Raw genomic sequence first — 18000 nt, forward strand, 5'->3', positions numbered from 1 at the left:
CCAGAAGGCAGAGCGGGTGGGGGGAGAGGTGGGAAGGATGTGCACCCTCTCCTTGCGGGGCATGCTGGGCAGTGTAGTCTTCTCGGCCCATTGCAGGTAGCGCCGCTAACGGGATTGTACCAGCGCCAGGACTACACTTCCCAGTGAGCCCCGCGCGGCCCAGGCGCTGTCCAGGTGCGTTTGTGACTCCCAGCGTGTGCTGCTTTCATAGCGGTTTTATTTCTCTTAAATCCCTTGATGTTATGGCACTTCAAAACACAGCGGCTGCACAGCATTAATTTGACGTGGTTTAATTGCAGGTTTTATGAAGCCATAAGGTCCTGAGCTGTAACGGAGCCACATGGATGACGCAGGCCAGTCCACGGCCCTGCACAGGTCTGGTGGTGCATTTTAAAATACGAGTTTCCCGCCTTGGAGGTGGCAAATCCTCGTCCCCACCAGCGAACACAGATTTATTCGCTCCAATTCCCCCCATGGAGCATTAGGTCCGGCTCACTCCATCCCTGAGCGACAATACCTGCCCAGAGTGAGGGAAAACACTCAAGCAATAAATAGCCCGGCTTAGATGAGCAAAGCTTTACTCACCAGAGTCTATTTTTAGGGCATAAATTGAGTTTAGGTGTCCCTAATCTTTATACAGAGAACTGGCACAGGGTTTCTCCCATTGTATTTTATTTATAGCTGGGTTTTTCCTACCCAGGGAAATAAGCTTAGTCTCATTATTTCCATTATTATTATTCTGTCTGTCATGATTATTATTCAGTCCATCCACCCGTTTTAGGTCTTGTCTGGAATTACAGTGGATTATCCCACTGATGCCTGTTGCCTTCACAGAGAATATCACTTTTGTTGCTAAGAAACTGCTTTTGCATAACAGGCAGCAGGAGCCCAATTTTCACTCCAACAGCTTCTGCAAGTCCCCGGGAGCAGCAGCAGCAGCTGCTCCTGGAGCAGAGTGTCCGTGGCACAATTCCCACACCAGGTCTGTGCCCGGGGCTTGTTCCCTGGCAGGCTGGGATGGAATTCCCAGAGCAGCTGTGGCTGCCCCTGGATCCCTGGCAGTGCCCGAGGCCAGGCTGGACATTGAGCTGGGAGCACCTGGGACAGTGGGAGGTGTCCCTGCTATGGCAGGAGTGGCACTGGATGAGCTCTGAGGTCCCTCCAGCCCAAAACTTCCTGGAATTCTGTGGCACAGCGACTTTGTGTTTGAGAAGAAAAGGGGCAAAGGTCCCTTAAACACCTGCAGGGTGCCTGTGCTGAGCAAGGGCAGCTCCCTGCACGCCAGGGCAGGAGGAACCAGGGAACCCTTCAGCTTGGAAAAGCCCTCCAGAACCACCAAGTCCAACCTCTCCCTCAGGGCTGTGGAAACACAACTCTGGGCACGAGTTCATCATGTTTTCACCCCGAAAAAACCCCACGAGTTCCATCTGAACACTGTGAACCCTCTGGGTGTGTCAGGGCATTCCCGGGCTGTGAATATCCAAGCTGGGAGTGTCCCTGTCCCCTGTGAGCACAGGCAGTGCCACCCCCAGCTGCCAGGCTGTTTGTGCTGCAGGTCAAGGCACAGACACGGTGACATTTCCTCTCCCCGCTGGCTCTCGTGTTGCCATGGTGACCAGATGCACTCGCTCTTTTATCTGGAGTATCTATTAACCAAAGCTTCCTATTAATTTCCCCTCCATAGAATCCATTAGGAATTCACCAGAACACCACACAGGTTTTTAGGTCCCAAACCCAGCTCTGGGTGGGCTCAGAGACATCACGGGGTAAAGTGCAGCTGATGGAAATGGGTTTTCCATTAATAAGAAATTTCTCAGTAATGAGGGAATAAAGAGCAGGAGCAGAAGTGTCACAGCAGCCTCTCCCTGCAGATCCCTGGGTGTGGAACGTGCTGGAGCCTCAGGAACTCACCCCAAACCTTTTATAGACCACGGCTCCAAAACCAGTCCAGCCTGGCCTTGGGCACTGCCAGGATCCAGGGGCTGCCACAGCTGCTCTGGGCACCCTGTGCCAGGGCCTGCCCACCCTCACAGCCAGGAATTCCTTCCCAAAATCCCATCCAGCCCTGCCCTGTGGCAGTGGGAGCCATTCCCTGTGTCCTGTCCCTCTATCCTTTGTCCCAATTCTGTCTCCAGCTCTCCTGGAGCCCCTTCAGGCCCTGGAGGTGTGGCTGCTCCCCAGGTGTGATCTGTGCCATCCCCTGAGGGTGCCAGGGACCTGTGGCTGCTCCCCAGGTGTGATCTGTGCCATCCCCTGAGGGTGCCAGGGACCTGTGGCTGCTCCCCTCTGATCTCTGCCATCCCCTGAGGGTGCCAAGGACCTGTGGCTGCTCCCCAGGTGTGATCTGTGCCATCCCCTGAGGGTGCCAAGGACCTGTGGCTGCTCCCCTCTGATCTGTGCCATCCCCTGAGGGTGCCAGGGACCTGTGGCTGCTCCCCTCTGATCTCTGCCATCCCCTGAGGGTGCCAGGGACGTGTGGCTGCTCCCAGGTGCTCCTGTTGAGCTACAGCTGCTGCTGCTCCTCCCTGGAGCTGCCAGGATCCTCCCCAGCTCAGGAATTGGGTGAATCCCCACAGCTGGGGCAGGAACGAGGGGCTCCGAGCCCCCACATCCCTCCCCTGCAGACCCCACAGGGGACACCTGTGTAGGGTTTTTGGGATAGCACGGAAAAAGCCCCAGCCAGAGTTCTGGAAGAAGAGGGGAGTTAAATCCCCACGGGAGGAAGAGCAGATAATAAATGAGACGTTGTGACAGGGCTGCCAGGCTGCGTGGCAGGAGGGTTAATTTTTTGTGAAACTGCCATTTCATATTCCCTTTCAGACAAGCAGAATTACACGGTGCTGGCTGCTGCAGGAGGAGCATAATTTCCTTCACAGAAATAATGACAGGGTACTTAAAGAGCAAGTGAATGGATGGCTGAAGTACTGGGCAGAGACTTCAGAAATCCAGGCTGAGCCCTCACCTTTACAGAAGGCTCCTTTGGTGACCTTGGGCCAGTCATTTAATCTTCCTGTGTCTCAATTCCCTGCCAATAACACAGGAATAATAACTGTTCTCTGCCTGCCTGGCTTATTTAGGCTGCAAACTCGGAATTTACAGCTCGTGTTTGCTGTGCTTTGAAGCCCAAGAGCTTCAATCCATGCTGAGGTGTCTGGGACAACCACGGTGTACAATGTGGAGAATAACAAAGGGCTGGGATGGATGGTTTGGAACATCCTCAGTGTGAAAGGCTCCAGAATTCCTAATCCATTGCTCCCCAACTCTTCCCTCAAAATGTGGAGAAGTTTGGAGCTGTGCTAAGAGTTCCAAAAGCATCAAAATAATTTAGGAGCAGAGCCCATAGTGATTTATTGAATCCCCGAGTTCCTTCTGAAGCAGAGATTGGATAATTTAGAAACCTGCAGAAATTTCCTTTGTGCTCAGTCAGGGCTGCAGCAGCTGCTCAGGTTTTTCAGTGTAAATTGAGGTTCCCGTGTACCCAGGTTTTATCCATCTCCAGCTTTCAGCAGTTTGTGTGATTTCCTGAAGGCAGGAAAGATGGGTCCCTGCTCCCAGAGCCCGTGAACACCAGATTGTCTCTATAGTTAAGCAATTTGCTGTACAAAGGGAACAATTCTAAAAATAGGGAGAAATGGCACCCTGACATTAGCAGGAACGATGACCCAATCCCCACCTTGCTGCAGGGCCTTTGTCCTGTAACTGCCTCCATCAGCAGGGCTCTGATGACATTATTTTCTGTGCTTATGTGGGGCACAAGGCTGCAGGTACCTGGGAGGGAGGATTTTGATCAGCCTGCAGAGGATGAACACGCTGGGGAGGCTTCTGGGGGAACACTAAATCAAAGTTTCATTTACATCAGACACCAGCCTGGCCATTGCAGCATTAATGGCTGCGCTGCTGCCCTCGACATTTTGTGTGGATTTAATCTGTCAGTGGGGAAGTCAAAAACAGGGGGAGAGAGAGTCCTTGTGGTTTATGAAACCTGGATCTTTTCTTTCAGGCACTATCAAATGACAGCGATTTGTACAGGTTTAAAACTCTTCTGGCAACAGATTTATGGCTGCCTCTGGATCCCTGGAATGTCCAAGGCCAGGTTGGACATCGGGGTTTGGAGCAACCTGGGATAGGGGAAGGTGTCCCTGGGAGAGCTTTAAGGTCCTTCCAACCCAAACCATTCTGTGATTCCTAAATCACATCTGCCACAGTACCAGTGATGTGGACAATGCTGAGCCTGGGCAGTTAAAAAAAAAAGAAAAAGGAAAAAGAGAAAAGTGCTTGACAGCACGAACAACCCAAATTATTAAAGATATTTCAGTGCTTTTACCACTGGCCTCGGCAGGATTCAAGAGTTTCATTTTCACACCTAAATACCTTTGAGAATGGAGGCTCTGAGTGGTGTTGAAAATTTGGGGTTTTTTTTATATTTTAAGGCCCTATTGGAAGCAAAGGGCTCAGCTCTCCAAACAAGCCCTGCCAGGCACTGAAGTCCCAGCAGTGTCTGGGTGCCCTGACCCTGCTCTGGTGCGTTTGGGGGTGTCCCTTGGCTCCTGTGCTGCTTTCAGCTGGGGCAGAGTGAATTTCCTTCTCAGTGGCTGCTCTGGGGCTGTGTTTGGGTTTGTGCTGAGCACAGGGCTGATAACTCAGAGATGTTTTTGTTCTTGCTGAGCTCACTCAGAGCCAAGGCCTTTCCTGTCCTTGTCCAGCCACACTGGGGAGGGGCTGGGGGTGCCTTGGGCTGACCCAAACTGACCCCAGGGATGACCACAGGACATCATGCTCAGGATAGAAATGGGGCCAAAGGAAGAATTGGGGGACATTTGGACTGAGGAGCAGAATAAGCTCACAGGACAGGAGCTCCAGCACCCCAAAACACTTGCACACCTGGGCCGTGGCAGCCTGGGCTGTATGGCAGGCTATGATTTGTTGTCACTTTTACAAACACAACAACAAAATCACTAGTCTTCCACACAGAGCCAGGCCAGGAGAGCAGCCATTCCTCCTCAGGGACGTCTTCTCCCAGCATCCTTCCTCAGTTCTTCTCATCCTGTAATCCTTGTTCCTGTCACCCCTTCAGGGATGGATGCTGCCCTTTGCAGCGTTCCTCCTGAGACCACATCAAACCTCTCTGTAATCATCTCTCCAATTTGTGCTGTTCCCGTGAGTTTCTGCTCCATTTTCTCGCTCCAGAGACTCTACAGGGACATCAGGGCTCAGCAGGGGCTCCTCTGCCTTACCCTGGGATAAACTTCTCCAGAAGTGCTCTGTCAACTGCCTGTCTCCCAGCTGTATTTGAGTCTGACTGCAATAAGCAAATGCAATATATGCTGGGGAACACTGGAGAAAAGGACTCTGCAAAGAGAAAGATAATGATAGTGCAGAGATTCCTGGAATCCCACTGAGAGGCTGATTTCAGCAAGGAAAACAAACCCCTTTTGCTGTTCCATTTCTCTGGATTTGTTGATGAGCAATCTTTGGTTCGGGTCCAGCTTTTCTCTCACTGCCCAGGTTTTCTCTGTTAATCCCTCACGTGGATGAGGTGTGGAAGGACAGTTCTGGCTCACAGCCACAGAAAGGATCTTTATTCCTTGTCCAGCAGAGCTTTGCTCACCTCAGCCACTGAAATCGGGCAGGGAACAGCCTCTTCCCATCTTCACCCAGCTGTTATGGGTACTTTTATAAGCAGGTGGGGGAAAAAGGGAAAGAAATAAAACCATTCCTCAGCATCCATGGGAGGATGAAGAGTGTGCAGCAACAGGAGAGGGTTTGGGTTTGCTGCTGCTGGCAGGGGCTGTGCCCTGTGGGAGCTCATGGGGAGCAGTCCCATCCCTCCCTCTCTTTTTTTTATAACATATGTGCTTTCTATGGACACTTTATTCTAACTCCAGATGGGTGTTTCAGTCTGGGGATTTGTGCTGCCCTGAGATAACAGCCCTTTGTGCTGGCCTAGGTAGCAGGAGTGTTTGTGATAGCTGAGGCTGATACCAGCAGATGTCCAGGTGGTCTTATTTAACAGGGAGCATTAGTGATACTGCCATTGTCCAGGAAATCAGATAAAAACGGGCCCAGGTGTTACCCAACACCCTGTTTGTGTAAGGACAGAGCCAGCTGCTGAACACAGGGGGATGTGTTCCTGTACAAAAGTGCTGTCACCCCAAACCTCCCAGGTAAAATTTAACCAGGAGCTGAACTTGGATGATCCTTGTGAGTCCCTTACAACTCAGGATATTCTGTGATTCTAATCTGAATATTTAAGTGGAACAGTAGTGAGTGTGCAGTGAAAACATCTGGGGAGTCAGACAATATTTAGAAATAGAAATTCAGGACAATTCAGTCTTCGGCCCAAGATAACTGGAAGAGAGGATGAATTGTAAAGAAGAATAAATTTGAGAGAGAAGACAGTTTGGGAAGTGCTAAGCTGGACTGGAATTCCAGGTGATCAGGACACTTTTCAGTCCTTTTTCTGGGACACAGCTCCACAAAGGGATTTACCACAAATCATTGCCAGCCAGTCAAGTAAAAATCAAGACAGAGACATGTGAGCAAGAGCTCCTCTCTTGGTTTCACACCCAGCCATTCCCTGTTCAGAGTGAGGTAGGTGTTCAGTAGGAAACATAAATTGCAGGCTCAGAGGCACGTGAGGTTTTTGTCTAGACTGTCTCTGTGGGGCTGTATTTCTCTGTGTGGCATTTGCCAGGAGGGGATCTGCCACTCCTGCTTTGTCCCAGAGATTTCAGGGACCCGGCTCCTTGTCCTGTGGCAGCTGGACCTCGCCCCTCTCCCCTGCACTGGGAGGCTCCTTGGGAATCATTTCTAAGGATGGGAGCTAAACTTAGCTCTGGACCACGGGAAAAAGCCTGTCTGGAAAGAGTGGGGACTCTTGGCCTGCAGCTATCTCCAAGCAGGCTCATCACAGAGAGATCCCCAGCTGCACTTCCAGGCTGTAAATTAAACAAACAGAATTTCCTGCACACCAGACCACAGGGAGGGCAGAGAGAACAATGTGGCCTTATTGCTGTTATTTCCTTTGGTTTCAATCTCTGTCCTCTGCCCTCCACCTCCTCCCCAGCCCCGTGTCTCCCACTTTACCCGATTTGTCATTTATTACCGTGCTTTAAAGAGAGGCAGGGGGAAAAATGCTCAGTGCAAATTATATTTTGAGCTGTTGTGCTTTGCCTCTTTGGCGGATAATAAATCTCTCTGGCAATGCTCCTCTGTATAGGATTTGTCATTAAATGCAATTAAACAAACCCTGCAGGTGTCCATGATCAGGCCTGCAGCAGCCCATTCACAACTGCAATGTTATTATCAGCCTGACAACAAAACACCAGATATTTCCTGAGCTCCTCTGATCGATGAGCTTGCCTGATTTGGAACTGGAGGGAGGAGAGAAGGGGGACCAGAGCGGTTCAAATGCTCTTTAGACTTATTGATGGAAAAGTCAAAAAGCTGCTCAGCAATCAGAGGGAAGGTGGAGAGAGAAAAGGGCTGAGGGACAGAAGGGCTAAAAGGGAAAATGAGAGAGGAGTGTTTGGGAGTCAAAAGGCAGAAACAAGGCGAGTTATCACATGGTGCCCTTCCACCCAGTGAGCTGATTCATGCACAGGGCTGGAGTTTAAGGGGCAAGGAGGGTATTTCAGGGAGGATTCTATGGCATTGGGCTTTCAGTGTTGTCATGCAGCCTCCCTGCCCAGCTGGCCCAACAATTCCTCTCACCCTGGGACAGGACTTGAGTGGCAGGTTATCCTGCTGTCCAGGGATGTCCGTCTGTCTCTACAAACTGCAGCCCAATGCTTGGATCAGACACCCAACCTATTTCAAACCCCACCTGGAACAGTCAATGGAACTGGATGGGGCTTGGAGTGACCTGGGACAGTGGAAGGTGTCCCTGGCCATGGCAACAGAGACACTGGATGGGCTTTGTGGTCCTTCCAGCCCAAACCATTTGGGATTCTGTGAAGTGCAAGTTCTTCCCTATCCTCATTCTCACCCTGAAGCATGTCCTGGCACAGCTTTGGGAAGCTGCAGAGGTGCTGCTGACAGGACTTGTCCAAAGCAGATGCAACAACATTCACACCAGAGTTGCTGTGTGCTCTGACAATCAGGAACAGGAGAGAATCTCCTGTGGTTTCTGTGAGCCATCCCAGGCAGCCTGTGGAGTGTGAAGGTCAGGGATTCACAGGGGACTGGCTGCCATCAAGTCCAGTGAGAGAGAAGAATTTGCCAACACTGGTGGAATTCTTCTGCCTGCCTGGTTTGCTCAGCTCAGCCTCGGGGTGCTCTCAGGATGAACCTCTGGCCCCTCCTGTCCTCACCCCAGGAATCCTGGTTCAGCCCAGTTGATTCTGGGCACACAGGGAATTGCAGTGACAAGGGACAAAGCCCACATTACTGTTCTAGTGCCACCTGAAACAATGGATTTTGGGATTGGGTAAGGGGAGTCAAGGGTATCAGTACTGCCTGTGTAGAGTGGAAGGGTGATTATTTACTCCTACAATAAAAAGCTTTTGCAGGGGTCTTTGACTTAAGTTTTAGAGCCTCATCTGTAGGGCAAATAGCCTGGGACCCTGCTTGCTGCCATCTGAGGTCACACTGGGACTGTGACAGCAGGAGCCAGGAGGAGTTCTATGATCAAGCCATGGGTCTCAGAATGAGAATTTCCCTGGAGCCTGCACCTAGATCACCCTCTTGCAGCGGGAGGGACAAGAGCCGGGGGCCGCTGGGCAGCGTCAGTGAGCCGGGGCTGCTGTGAGCCCTCATGGACCCTGCAGAACCGTGGGTTTCACTGAGCCAGGGCTGCTGTGAGCCCTCATGGACCCTGCAGAACCGCGGGTTTCATTGAGCCGGGGCTGCTCTGAGCCCTCCCGGTCCCTTCGGAACCGCGGGTTTCACTGAGCCTGGGCTGCTCTGAGCCCTCCCGGACCCTGGGGAACCGCGGGTTTCATTGAGCCGGGGCTGCTGTGAGCCCTCATGGACCCTGCAGAACCGCGGGTTTCACTGAGCCGGGGCTGCTCTGAGCCCTCATGGACCCTGCAGAACCGCGGGTTTCACTGAGCCGGGGCTGCTCTGAGCCCTCCCGGACCCTGAGGAACCGCGGGTTTCACTGAGCCGGGGCTGCTCTGAGCCCCCCCGGACCCTTCGGAACCGCGGATTTCACTGAGCCGGGGCTGCTCTGAGCCCTCATGGACCCTGCAGAACCGCGGGTTTCATTGAGCCGGGGCTGCTCTGAGCCCTCCCGGACCCTTCGGAACCGCGGGTTTCACTGAGCCGGGGCTGCTCTGAGCCCTCCCGGACCCTTCGGAACCGCGGATTCCACCCCGGGAGCAGCGGGGCCGGGGCTGGGCTGGTGGGGAAACCGCCCCGGAGCTTCCATCAGTGGCTGCGAGAGCGCGGAGGGAGCAAATCTAGGGCAGGATGGAAATGTACAACTGATTGGATCGACTTCAACAAACACCTTTTCCCCCCTTCTTTCCACTTCTCTTCCTCCCCACCTCCAGCAGCTCCTCTCTCCGCGCTGCTCATCTCCCTTTGTGCACCTCTTACCCGCACTCTCCTCTCTAAACAGGTGCAGTTGCCACTCAATAGACTTTAATTACCACTTCAAGGGCTCTCACCGGGGTCTGCGGGAGGGTGGAGATGAATTTTCCCGAGGATTATGCGTGTGGCTGAGTTCTCTTCAGTCAGATGGTGATACTGCTGCCAGCCAGGATCCTTCGAGAGATCGGTTCTTCGGTTCTCTGTTCGTGTTAACAAAAAGGAAAACTGCTGCTGAAGGGAAAAAAACAACCCAGCCATTACCTGGATTAATTAGCAGGACAGCAAATGGGTCTGGAGAAAAACATTACAGAAAATTTACAGCCCAGGAGTCTCAGCTGGGCTTCCAAACTATTATTCCTTGCAAATCTGAGCTCTCAGAAGGAGAGCTCAGCATCTCGGAAGATTTCTGTGGGAGACTGGGCTCTAAAAATACAAGTTGTTTTTAACCACTTTACCTTTTTTTTTTTGCTCCGTGCTCTTCCCATCACGGCTCACTGGAGAGACGTGCTGTTAATGCATCCTGCTGGGACCCCAGGGATTCCTCCCAGGGAACGTGGGGGTTCATTCCTGCCTGCAGCACAGTTCGCCTGTGATGGAGGAATTATTCCCAGTGTTTAACTAGTAACATAACATTATTTTTATTATTAAGATCCTCTTCAAAAAAAGGCACTCCTGGAGAATGCAGAGCAGCTTATGCCTGTCAGGACTGCCTGGAGTTGTTTGCCCAGGGTGTGAATGCACACTTGTGGGGATGCACACAGAAATTTGGATATGTGCTCCTCTAAGTTGATACATGCAGAGAGGAGCTGGGAATATAACAGCATCTTTTGGGACAAGGAAGATTTCCAAACATTTAAAAAATCATTTCTTTCACTCAACGTTAACATTTCTAACTTTTTTTCATAAAATGAAATGTAGGAAGAAGATTTTTTAATAGCAAATTAAGCAACAATTTGTTCTGCTGCAATTAAGTTTGTTTTCCTAAACAAGAAATTCAGCAAAACTGGGGAAATCTTGCAGCCAAATGGGCTTCTGCAGATGTGTTTTCCATGAAACATTTTGCCTAGCTCCAAAACAGCTGGGTATGTGCAACATCTGAGCTCCTGCTTGGCTTCTGTCCTGGGCTGGCAGCAGAGGCTGTGTGGGCTCTGCTTCCAATCCACCCGGGATAGCCAGGCCTGAGCTCATCCCCAAACTCAGTGGCTCTGTGCAATAACTCTGGAGAAAGAGCAGAGTGACCATGACACATGTCAGTCCTGAGGCATCCCCTCAGGCCCTGGGAATGTTCTGCTCCTCTTTCCTCACGCTCAGGATGGAGCTGTGCCCTGATAAGTGAAGAGGTGGAAGACATGGCCTGAGATGGGCAAAGGAAGTCACAGGTTCCCACTCACATTTCTCAGGTTCTCTCCTTCTCATGTAACTCATTCTTTCAGCTTCTGTGATTTAAAATCCTTCTGGCTTCATCACCTCTTCCTCCCACCCTTCCTTTCCTTGTGCATTTTGATTTCCAGGCCCATCTACCACATGTTTTTCTGCAGGACTGGGGTGAACATTGATCACAGCCATCTCAAGCCCATCTCTCATTTTTCCCAAAGAGCCGATGAAAATGTCACCCATGAGATAATAATCATGTTGCTTACATCCCTTAATTGCTCTCAAAGTACATGTGGAGGCTTCAGAGCCTCTTTGAAAGGCAGGTTCTGGCCTTTGGCACATTATTGACAGGCTGTTGATAAGCCCCTTTGTTGAGAAGCAATTTTGTCCTTTTTCCTGTACAATTTTTTGGGTTTTTTAAAGACAGCCCTTTCAGAAAGAGTAGATTTTTAAAATAGAGCTGAGCTTTGAACGAGCAGGCATCAGAGTTATTCCCAAGGAGCAGTGGCACACGTGGGAGAGGAGAGCTACCAGCACACTTCATGCAGGACTCTGTACAGGAGATCAAACTGAGATGACAAATGGCTTCATCCTTGTTGCTTTTTAGGCCTTCCCCTCTCAGCCCTGATAATTAGATGTTTATTTGCAGTGTATTGCTAAAGCATTGGATGTCTTGTGTGTTCCAGTGGATTGTTCCATGGTAAACAGTAGAAAGTGGACATTTCAGCTGTGCAGTGACTCATTTGTATCTATTAATGATAATTCTTAGGGGTTTTTAATACCTGCTGATAAAAGTGGACTGAGATTTCCTCATCACAACTGCCCCCCCTTTGGTTTCAAAAGCTTTGCAGGTCCGGGGCAGGGACAGAGCAGAACCAGGCACACAGACAGAGCCTCCATCAGCAGAGCAGAGCCTGTGGCTCATGCCTGAGCAATTCCCACCTCAGCTGCTGATTCCCAGAGGACACACAGGCTTTTAAGTCACCTTTTTAACAAAGATTTATTTTAATGTGCCCCTGAGGCAAGCCAGGGTCTCTCTGGGGCAGGTGCTGTGGGTCCCTCTCAGGGTAACCCCACCACAGCCTCTGGCACGGCCAAGCTCCACACTCCAACACAGCCCTGAGCAAAATCCCCAGGCTCTTTGCAACTCAACCCAGCCCTGAGAGAAATTAAATTCTTTCCTTTCTGAAACAATGTCCCTTGGAATGATTTTGCCCTTAATGAGCCCCGACTGGGCTGCTGTGTTCTGGAGCCACTGGTGTGCATGTTAACGAGGAGCCCTGTCCGTGTGGAAGTGTGGAGATGGCTGGCCCTGTAATGGGAGCCTGTTCAGCATCCTAAGTCCCACATTAGGCTGTGCCTGCAGGAACCCTGGGATGTTCCACGGAGACTGCCTGAAGGTAATCATCTCTCCCAGCCTCCTGGCTGTCCCTAAGCAAGTGCTCAGCTTGCAGCTATTCCAGGAACTGCTGCAGACATGATAAAGTTCAGCTCCTAATGCGTTCACCAGCAGCAAGGTGAGGAAAGTGCCCGTTGATTTGGGATGAAAAGGGAAAGGCAAAGGGCTGTGGGATCCACAGAAACTTCCATCTCACTGGGATTGGGGCCTTGAACCCTGTGAGGGACTGGGAGCCCTGGAATTTCATTGTTTTCTCTGAGTGGGTTCAAACCATGAGCGATACTCAAAAAACATCATCTGCCTCAAATTTATCTTTGAGTCCCGCTTGATTCAAATGATGCATCCCAGTACTTTCCATCCCAGAAACCAATTTCATACCTCACATCCACTTAAATACACATTGTACAACAGGTATAGGTACACACACACACACACATTTAGATTTGTGTGTTACATGGAATTAGCCCATTTTTAAAAATTCTGAAAAGGAGTTCTTCCAAACCCCTTCCCTCATTGACAGACCAGCAGAGAGATATAACACTGCTCTCCTAGAAAAATATACCAGCTCATTTATTTTTGAAAGTTGTGAACTCATTAGCTGGCAATTAATGTTCCACCCACCTGTGCAGCCCCCGTGAGGTCACGTAAAACCTGCCCAGAGCTCCAAGCCCACCGTCGTCAGCACTGGGTGAGACCTGCTGAGATAAAATGTTGTCTGAATTAGATGGGGAGGATTAGAAAGGTGATAAAAGCTAAGCCAGGAGAAAATCAGACGATAAATAGGTCTGGCAAGATAGATGGATAATCTTCCTCCCAGGCCAAACCTGACAGGATAATCACCTTTTTCTGTTCTCTGGTTCCATTTGCTCTCAGATCACCAGAGCTTTACAGATTTCACTGAATTTGGTTTTCTGGTACCCTGGAAATGGGGATCACTAGGTCTGTCTTTATGGACAAGAGATTTGAGGTGCCTCATTTAGGACTGGCTTTAGGTTTCTGATGAGGATTACAAAAGTCAGTCAAAGCGTTGCCTTTTCTTAGTTTGCTTCTCATCTCTCGCTGTGCCTCGGGCAGGGTCGAGGAGGAGCTGGTCAAAGCAGAGCTGCAGCCACCTTTTCCCAGCTGAGCCAGAATGGCAGGCAGTCTGTCCTGTCCCAGGGGTGTCCCTGTCCCTGTCACCAGCAGCTGTTCCCAGAGGCAGGCTCTGTGCAAGGGCACGGCTCTGCTGCTGCTCCCTGAGCCTGGTGGGATCTGCATTCAGCCCTGCACTGTCCTCCTGTCTGTCCCCTCTGTTTTCAGGCTACAGATTATCTCTGAGCAGGTCTGGACAACCCATTGGAGCAACTGAAAACTTTTCAAACATTCCCAGCTCTTTCCCCCTTGGGAAAGGGTTTGTCTGAACTGGCCTTTGCTCTCCTTTCTCCTGAGAAATTCCCACTGCTCCTGATCCATGCAAGGTGTGAGCCTGCAGAGCACTGCCCTTTGCTGCAGCCTTTGTCCCCCAGGTGGGGACTCCTTGTCTGAGGAGAGCAACTCAGGATAAGTTTTCAATCTCTTTGTGGCATTGATTTCTCCATGAACAATCGACTGGCAACACGGAGCAACAGAATATTTGATTAGCCAGAATTACAGACCGCAACATTAATAATTTTGTGAGCTGAACTGAAAAGATTTGCACTTGTTCTCACTGGGTATTGTGCAATTTTCTCCTTTCTAAGAGAAACTTTGCTCTAATGGCAGGGTGCATTGTCATCCCACAGGAGCAGGTATTGACTATTGCCTCTGAGTTTGGGGGGCTTGAATCCATGCAATTTTCACCTGGGCTGGAATCTTGTAGGTGGACTGTTCATCATGGCTCTGGATTTTCAAAGTTAGCAATTTTGGACACCTTATATTTGTGTTTGAGACACTCTGAAAGGGACCGTTTACAAGAGGCAGGTGCTTAGAAGTCCCTGAAAATCAGGATTAATTGGAATATGTCATGCTGAGCACCTGAAAACAGTAAAATGCTTTGGAAAATCACAGGGGAGGGAGCTGGGTTTCTGAACATGACTTGGGAAGAATGTACAGCCTTAAGTAACACAGGATAAAAAGATCTTTGCATAACATTATGGAAACATCCTTTAATCCTCAGTGCAGCCAAGTGCTTGACTTTAGTTTGATTCCTGAGGGAGTTCAGTGCTGAAGTTTGTGCATTTGTATTCTCCTGAAGTGGAGCCTGACATTGTGTAAGTTACTGTAGGTTTATGAAAAATTCTGAGTCTCCAAATTGAAATAAATCAAAAGACAAAGTTCTCTTCTTGAGGCCAGGGTTTGCTGGCTTGCTGCAGGTCCATGTGCTCACCTGCAGAGCCACAGACAGGGTGTGCCATGAAAGAGCTTTTCTTTGCCCTTCCTAAACCCCTGAGCCAGAGTCCCAGAGTCAGAATCTGAATCTTTAAGTGCTGAACACACATGGAACACAATTTCCACGTCCCAAGGAGCTTTGAGGTCCCTTCCAACCCAAACCATTCTGTGATTCTATGATGTGGGTGAGCAGAAAAACCAAATCCTTTGCTCAGACTTCCCTGAGATCCCACTCTGGCCATGGGCCGTGGCCTGAAGCCTGCAGGAGTGGGGTGGGGCAAGTGCTGTGTCCCCAGGGCAGCGTTTGAGAGAGGCTGGAGGTGAACCCCTGCAGGGGCAGAACAAATCCCTGCCAAAGGCACAACAACCTCATCCTGTTTGTCCAGGCTCAAAAGCTTGATCTTGTGTCTGAAATCCCCTCTCTTTTTCCTGCTGAGATTCCCAAGCACCTCCCAGTCTCCCAGCTACTACCAGAGGCCACGATTGCAGTGGAGTGGCAGCGACACACAGACAAATATTTGTGCAAGGCACACAGAGCCAGGAGCCTGGAACATTGTCTGTGTGGTGGGAGGGGAGAGGCCAAGAAGGATCTTGCCTTGAACAGGCTTTATTTCTATTGAATTTTAAACAATAAAAATCTGGGTGTCTGTATGGTGTTTCTTTCTGGCAAAACTTCAAATATTTGCTTCCAGCAGGTGACATGGAACCCTCCTGCCAGATTCATTTCATGAGTTTACTCATTTTGAAGAATACTTAAAGGGTCAGGAATTAAATTGAATTAAGTTCAGACCTTACCCTGAGTCCCCTGTTCTTCAGAGACCTCTGGGTTGGATCCATCTATGAGATCTACAGAAAATTGCCAGTAAAAAAAAAAATAAAATAAAAAGGTGACAAAATATGCCCTGAACAAATGGAAATAAAACTTTGATTAAGCAAGACTGCACAATACAAAATTTAGTTAGCTTTGAGGATATGATATCATCTGTCCTGCTATTTTTTATATTAAATATGAAATCTGATTAGGAAATTTCCCAGAATGTGGAGATAAACCCATAAAAGCAGGAATAGGTATTTGGTACAATATCATTTTCTGGCTTCTTCTGCATGGCTTTTTGGGGCAGGAGGTGAAGAATATGGGATTTTTTTCCCCTTATTTTACAGCTGCACTTTAGGAGAAAAGCCTGATATTGGTGTTGGCAGAGAGAAGGCACTGCCCAGACTGAACTTCAGCAGTTGTTGGGAGATGTTAGAAGATTTACAGAGAGATAACAAAGATATCTCCCCACTCCAGTTCCACCGGGAAACACTACCACCCTTACTTTGTTCAATGTCTATAAAATATGTCTAAAGGTTGTGTGGATAGTCAAGGCCTGAAAGGAAATAACTTTCTTTTCAAGTGTTTTTCTTCTTTTTTTTCCCCAGAAATATTTAATTCTGAAGTAAAAAATAGGAGTTTTCTTAAAATGGAGAACAGCTTGTTTCCTTTTCCTCCGAGAGGCCAACATCACTCAGGAAAAATACAAGTGTAAGGACAGATGTGGCCAGGCTGAGCCTGGATTAAATCACCTTGAGCCTCTGTTCAGCAAAGTGTTTAAACACACATTTAGTAGAGCTGGGGCAGAATTTCCAATGAACGGGGATTCATTCAGGGAATATCCCAGCTTCCAAAAATGGACATAGAACAAATGCAGCAAATCACTTCAGCTGGCAATAACTCTGTGAAATGCTTTATTTCCAAAGTGCTCAAACACTTGAACATTTTATCTTTTTTATTTTCTAGATTAGATCCTTGGTTTAATAATCTAAAGAGAAAAGAATGTTTTATTTCAGCATGAGCCAGAGATAAATACTTGGTTGTTTTAATTTTGTCAAAATTAAAAACAAAACCCAACAACTGTGTTTAATTTGATCACACTCAATTTTAAATTTCTTTTCTCTGGAGCAAGCATTTTGGGAAAAAAATCCACTCTGATTTAGCCATTGAGCACTTCAAGATAACACAATCTATCAATGGACCCAAAGTCTGCCACTACTGCAAGGCAGATTTTGAGTAGTCACATAGAATCAGCCATGGAGGAAAAATAATTTCAATTAACTGTTCATGAAGCATCATCTCCAACAGTATCTTGGTGAAATGTCCTGTTTCTCCTACAAACTAGGGAATTTTAAGAGCAACTTTACACATGAACTACCAGTCAGGCACATTTTCAAAACGAGAGTGTTGGGTTTTCCAGCATAAAGCTTTGATGTTGAGTAGATGCGAAGTGCAGGTTACATTTGGATTCATGCAATCCCACCGTGCTTCCCAAATGTTTTCATTCCCTGCCCTACCCGAGGCTGTGAGCGTGTCTTACCTGAGGACGTTTGGAAAACGCCTCCATCCCACCGTCCCTTCCCACCTCAGCCGGCCCTGGGCTCCCAGCCCGAGCCCGAGTCCCTCCCGAGTGGCTCCGGGCCCCTGGGTCCGTGCCGGGCAGGGCTGGATGGGGACGCGAGCCGGGCATCCCTGTCCGGTACCTGCGGGCAGGTGGCCGGGCTGTGCCGCTCCCTTTGCCGCTCTCCTGCCTCCCCTCTCCCGCAGAGACCCCTCCGGGCTGGACTCACCCCGGCCCCGGCCAACATCCAGCGCCGCCTCGGTGCCTCCGGGTGGGCGGTGATGTCCCGGGAGGGTCCTGCCCGCAGCCGCCGGCGCGCGGTGCCGCTTCCCGGTGCCGGGCTCGCGTCCCGGTCCAGCCCCGCCTGGGAGGCGCCGCCGGGCGCTGTCCGTGGTGCTGATCCCCGGCTCCGCCGCCGGGATCCGGTCGGGATCTCCCCGGATCGCCCGCCCCGGCTGCCCCCAGGGCCGGGGGAGAGCGGCCCCGTCCCCCGAGCGCTGCCCGCAGCCGCCGGGTCCCTGCGCCGGCCGAGCCGCCCGGCAGAGGCGGGAGCGGCTCCACAGGTGGCCGAGGAGCCCCTGGCAGCGTCCCCGAGCCTGCGGGGCTCACCTGGCCCTGGGTCACCTGAGCGGCGGAGGGGCCGGGGAAGCTGCCCTGCCTCTGCCTCGGGGCTTTTATGGCCCGCCGGGGGGGCGGCGGGCGGAGCGCCCGGGCGGGGACTCCGCGCCTCGGCCAACGGCAGCGGCCGCTCCGGGCAGCTGCGGCAGCATTACATCATGGGACCGCCCGCCTTCAGTGTAAGAGTCTCACCGGCGCCCGGCACCGGGGCCGCACGGCAACAGGTCCGTCCGGGGAGCGGCGAGCCCCGGGAACGGGGCAGCGCCGGCGGAGCGCGCTCCGAGCTCTCCCCGGGAGGGGGAACAGCGGGAACGGCCCGCAGGGAGAGAGAGCCCACCTGGCTCCAGCGTGAGC

At 50.6% G+C, this 18000-nt stretch overlaps 1 long non-coding RNA gene across 4 annotated transcripts; it reads right to left on the reverse strand.

The window, feature by feature from the left end:
• Positions 1-200: 200 nt before the first annotated feature.
• On the reverse strand, positions 201-17691 carry LOC118697037 (uncharacterized). 4 transcript variants are annotated; one of them, XR_008508847.1, is made up of 7 exons: positions 17258-17691; positions 15449-15499; positions 12929-13002; positions 9990-10121; positions 9612-9734; positions 2474-4231; positions 201-2270 (listed from the first exon to the last, which is right to left on the reverse strand). It is a non-coding gene; the product is annotated as an uncharacterized LOC118697037 (long non-coding RNA). The 4 variants fall into 4 exon arrangements; XR_004981715.1 differs by lacking the exon at positions 2474-4231 and having other exon boundaries at positions 201-517; XR_004981714.1 differs by having other exon boundaries at positions 201-4231.
• Between the last annotated feature and the right edge of the window lie 309 nt (positions 17692-18000).

This window comes from Molothrus ater, chromosome 26 (genome assembly GCF_012460135.2).
Source record: "Molothrus ater isolate BHLD 08-10-18 breed brown headed cowbird chromosome 26, BPBGC_Mater_1.1, whole genome shotgun sequence".
NCBI lineage: Eukaryota > Metazoa > Chordata > Aves > Passeriformes > Icteridae > Molothrus > Molothrus ater.